Genomic DNA, 6,000 nt, shown 5'->3' with positions numbered 1-6,000 from the left:
AGTTCTCACATTCTTTACACTTTCCAAATTCGTTACACTGCACCCTCCTTTCTTCAGGACCGTTCCCGGGCCTACAACTTTAATTTAGTGTGACACGTAGGTGTAGTTCCCTCTACTTTTAACCTGACCCTGAGTGGGACGATTTTAAAACACAAATAAGTATGTCCCCCTATTGCATTGCACCCTGTCTAACAGACTCAAGCCCACAGCTAACCAAATTACGGAATTGTTCTCAACTATACATTTACGGTGGGGAGCATTATTTACAGTGACGTTATTTCTTATTTACAACGCAACCCAGGACCTGTGTTTTTTTCTTTTTCTTTTTAGGGAACAAGAAAAATAAATTCCTGTTGGGAGGGAGGAGACAGCACGCATTGCATCGATGCACCAGTACCAATACCACCAAAGCACCCAAAAGCACCACAAAGCACCAAAAGCACCACAAAGCACCAAAAACACCGCTCGGTGCACAGTCACCACTGTTCATAATAAACACAACAAAACAACTGGTGGTGGTCTTCTCTTTTTCTGCTGGGCCGATGTTCTTCCCGACGTCTTCTGGCTTCATGCAGCCTACTTGGAAATAATAAAAAAAGCACAACTTGTGTTCATTTTTATTTAGGGCCTCAGGGGCCAACTAAGGGTGGTCCACCTGTTTGGCATAGGTGCCACCTTACCGAGGTCCGCAAGCAAGATTCCCTGGCCACTATGGCCGGTCTCCAACAGAGGTGCCCTGCCCCAGAACCTGGGGTCCATCAAGTGGTACTTGGCCGCAGAACAGCGGTCCATAAAGTGGTACATCAACGCAATGCATGCTGGTTCTGAGAATCTCGTGCGCACAATGGCCACCTCACGCACGCTCCCCTCGGCGCCCAATGGCGCACAGGTCCTCAAGTGGGAGACAAAAGGGGGGAAGACAAATGAGCGAGGGGTAAGGTCACAAGGGTACACGTCAATAAAGGCAATGCAGGGTGAAGTCCGTACGGAGAGCGAAGTGAGAAAAACTCGTCCCTACCGTACGTCACCCCCCCTGTCACCTACACTACCCTTGCCCTTACCCCATATTTACAACAATTTACACCTTTACAAATTCGTCACTACGTCTTGTCTTCCCCATCTTTCCCTTCTACACCAAATTCGTCTCCAATCCCCCTATCCAAAATTTGCCATCACCAATTCATCATCAATCCTCATAAGGAGGAAGAGATGGAACATCAAGCACAATGTCACCCCCATGTCATGATGCGTCTCACATTCCAAACATCTGCACAATAAAATAACAAAACATGGCATGGTGTGGAGTACCTGTCACCTCAGGTGAGTGGCTGTAGATGGTGCGAGGAGACTTCAATCCTAACTATCCTCTAAATGACTTTAACACACTTTACACTACCCGGGGTCTTTCCCTGCCAATCCATTGGCCAACTTACTCTATGGGTTCTAAAAACCAATTCCCATTGACCAAACTGTGGTGCTTCTCAATTTGGGGTCTCACTCCCCCGATTCATCTCCCGGTGCCCTTGCACAATTTCTGGGCTGTGACGTGTAGCTCTCCCAGTAGGTCTACCCACCTGCACACCTCCACCACTGCAGTTGCCTCCCGAGCTTACCTGCTCCTTACCTAACCTATCTAACTGGGGAAGGCCCCTCCTGGCTCTGTCACCCCTTGGTGCCCTCTGGCACTGGGCTACCCGGGTCCGTCCTCCGGATCCTCGGGCCCCATCCACAACAACTACTACTGGCTCCCAGAGCCCACCTGCGGCCTCACCTGGCCGACATCCTCACAGTGGTGGAGTGCCCAAACCAACTACACACACTAACAGGCTACACGCCCAGCCATTTCCACAACACTAATGCACCCATCCAATCACCATTCTTCCACCCGCACCACAGATGCCAATATCTAACCACAATTTACCTATACCCTCTACCTAACACTTACACTACCCGCCCCGGGTATCCGTGATGGGGGTCCACTCTTCCCCCATTCACACCTCCGCACCATCCACTCCACTCCACAGTTTCCATCATACTCACTCCACGACCATCCATTCCAATACTCCATACCATTTATTCCATACACCTGTTCTTCATTCACCTGTCGTTGCACACCTGTGCAATCATACCTGGTGCCACCTGCACCCTCCTTTCTTCCTGGACCATTTGGTCATCACAATACACATCACCATCACTCACTCATACACTGCTCCATCCACCTGTCCAGTTGCACACCTGTGCAATCACACCTGTTCAATCACACCTGTTCAATCCTCACACACACGGCATCATCTCATCTATCTGTTACCCTGCTAACTTAGTGCTCCCCATCTTCCCTTTAAACTAAGCACATACCACGTCATTATCATCCACACTAATCTACCTGCGTCCCCACTACAGGTATCCTTGTCACGAACTAATCTTAACGTTACCTAATGTCATTTTCGCTTGATCCCTACACACAATATCCTAACCCACCCGGGCTAGTTTTCACTGCCATACACCCCATAAGCTAGTGCTCCTTTGCCCCCCCCCTGTGAGGGCTGGTGGATTGCCCATCCCACCACATCGGGGAGGTCCCACGATCAATTTTGCTTACCAAATTCCAACCAATCAAAAATTTCCAATCACTCTACCAATCCTATTCACTTTTCTAAATTTCGTATCAAATCTACTATCACTATCATCATCATCACAGTCCACTATATCCTAGCCTCGGTGCGTCGTGACATCATTAAACTCGGTTCGTAAAGCCGAGCAATGAATTCGGGTGGTTTGGTCACCTGCAGGTTGAATCCGTCTGGCTTTCTGTTCAAGGGAGGTGGTTTGGTTGGGCCGAGATTCCACGCACCATCTCGGCGTGGCACCTTGCGGTCCCGGGCCCGATGGCTCAATCTCCCTCGGTCGGAACCCCGTCCCCACGAGGGGGCACCGTTCCGCTCCCTCCCACTCGCCCTTGAACCGGACCGGTCGCCTGGCCCGACAAGGCCCGGACTCGACCGTGCGGGGCGGGGCCAAGCCCGAATCGGCAACGACGCTTCGAAGAGAAGCGACGCAGCATCGATCCGCGCCGGGCCTCGCACCCAACAAAGCACACTGCGCCCCGAGTGCTTGCATCGGCTATCCGTCGCCCTAACCGCTAACCCGGTTACCGTCGATGCTTCACCTGCATGCTCACACGCATACGCTACCCCTTTCACCCTCACAAAACCCGGCGTTCCAACGCCGTCCGTACATTCCACCAACGCTCTCCCTGTTACACACCACACCTCTCGCGCACACTCTTGCGCACACCTCGGTCCACACCTCTCCTCCGTTACGTCCTCCGTAACACTCACCATGGGCGTGCACTCTGGCATCCACCCACTAACGCGCTCAGATGGGCTCTCCCACACTCGCGCCATGACCAACTCAGGTGTGCTTCCTCGCACACCCTCAACCATTCCAAGCGTGCATTCTCGCACCCGCTCCACCACCAACTCACTCCTCGTGTCACTCTCACCCTCGCACGTACACTCCGTACACCCCGACGTGCATTCTCGCTCGCACTCGGTTTCACTCCCACACTTTATAACACACCCACTCGCCGACGCACACTTTTTCCTCCCACGCGTGCCATTTCCACTCACACATGACCCTTCACCAACGCCCGGATGCCTCCTCGATCCCAAGCGGGCGAAAATTCTTTTGTCGCCAAACATCCTTTTACAAAATCTCCCCGCACAATACACAGCACGTCTCACCTTCGGGGTTCTTCTTCCTCCCTGCACCAAAACCTGCAAACTTCCATTCGGGTTAAGCACAGCATCGTGATGTGAGCAGGGACTTTGCACATTTTCCATTTCTCCCTGCAATTCCCGGGCTACCTCCGTCATCTCTTCAATTTTAATTCCCAGCACTGCTTTTTCTTTATTCACCTCGACGACCGCTGGCTTTAATAAAACACCCTCTACCTCATCGGTCGCCGGCTTTTCCAAACCCCGTGTCGCGATTTCTACCCCCGTCATTGTACCCGCGCTTTCCTCCGCTTCGCTCAACCGGCGCTTCTCGACCCGCGTTACCTCCTCGTGCACCCCTGGGACCCTTTCGCCCACCATGCGATCCATGGTCTCCCCACATTTTTGCATGCGGTCACCCATTCTGTCCCCAATCTTGCCGATTCGCTCCATTTTGCTTCCTAGCCTCTCAAATTTATTGTCTAGTCGCTCCCCCATTCTGTCCATAAGGGCCCCCATTTCTCCCCCCATTATCCCCATACTGTGTTTCAAACCTCCAATTTGGTCTCCCATTTGTCCCATAAGGGCCCCCATCATTCTGTTTTCCATTTCTTCATTATTCTTGTCCATAAGGGCCTTCATTTGTATAAAAAAAAGGTTCAAATCCACCGGTGGCGCTGCTACGGTCGCGGGCGCGGTCGCCGTGGCCATGTGCGAGGCGCCATTTTGTGCGCCCGTAACCTCGTGCGCGAGGGCGCATTTTGTGTGCCTGATACTCCCTCAACCACATTGCCATTGCTCTCCTCCTCCCTTTCCTCCACATACATTTCCCCGACGTCCTGGGTTACCCCTAACCCGTCTATCTCCCCCACCGACATCCGATCGCCTTGATTGTCCATGGCGCGATCTCAAAATTCGGGTTTTATAAAACAACAAAATTTCAGCAGCTCGTAATTTTGACCAAATTTTTTTCTACACGTTTTAAAAATTTGGTCCGGGCCTCGTATCCCACTCCTGACACCAATTGTTACGGGTCGCGGACAAGATGTTACTTTGGGCCGAGCGGATGGTCAACCGCGACCATTACAGGATCCCCGATTGGCCCGACTCCCCCAACGTTGACCAGATCGCACCACAGATATTCAATTTGGAAACCTCTAAAGCGACCGATAGAGAAGGAAGAGAGAAGAAGACAGAGTACGGAGGAATAACAGGATTTATTATACACACAAGCAAAAAGAAGGAGCGATCAAAGTTATTTACAAGCAATGGATGGAAGAAGCAGTCACACAGTGAATCGTTAGCTTATACTATTCAATTTACTTAACCCCAGGACAACGATTAGGACAGACGACGTTCACACTTACACGGGGGAAATTGCAGGCAGGAATGGCGGAGGTGGGTTGCTGGAGAGGGAGGCAGGGTCAGGTCCCTGCAACCGGCAGGGCTGGAGGTAGCAGCTCCTTTTTGGTGGGAAAACCCTCGGTCGCGTCGACGCTGCTGATGCTGTGGACGTCACGCGCTGGCTGGGTCACACCTGCTCCTCTCCTTCTGGTGGAGCCGTCTCCCTCCTCTCAGCACGTCTCTCCAAAGCTTGTTCCATCTCCAAGTACCTCTCCTTTTTGGAGCGTCTCTCATCTCTCATCTCACAGCTCATCCTCTCCTCTCATCTCATCTCATCTCTCCTCTCATCTCATCTCATCTGCCGAAGCAGTCCCTGCCAGTCGCTTTTATTACTCGGGTCGGAATCAAGCCGCCGGCTGCGAGGGCACGCCTACCGGGTCGCTCACCGCGGTGCTGGTTGGCTGTTAGGGCTGTCCGATTCCCCCTTTGATCATGACGACGTGCCACGCCCGTGAGTTGGCGGCTCCTACCCCCCTCTTCTCCGAGATTAGCACATGGGCAATGGCGGCTTGCGGGATTGAACACCACTCACACCGCTTTTGAAAGGAACTTTGGAGAGCGGAGATGATTGGGGAAATTGAAAGGGGTCTACGCTTATTTCGTTTGATACAATGCAGAGTCAATCTAGTGGGAAACACATATTTAGCCTACATAGAATAAGGAAATAAACTATTTAAAAAGATATATCGTGGCCTGTCTGTAGGTTCATGGAATTAACTAGGGGGACGTCTTTCGATCTTATTTACTCTACGAGGGCCAGTTAAAACACAGCAAACCAGTTCTCACATTCTTTACACTTTCCAAATTCGTTACAACATATATATATATATATATATATATATATATATATATATATATATATATATATATATATATATAT

This window comes from Myxine glutinosa, chromosome 3 (assembly GCF_964187855.1).
Source record: "Myxine glutinosa chromosome 3, kmMyxGlut1.1, whole genome shotgun sequence".
Lineage (NCBI taxonomy): Eukaryota > Metazoa > Chordata > Myxini > Myxiniformes > Myxinidae > Myxine > Myxine glutinosa.
Note: the sequence above shows the minus strand (reverse complement) of the source record.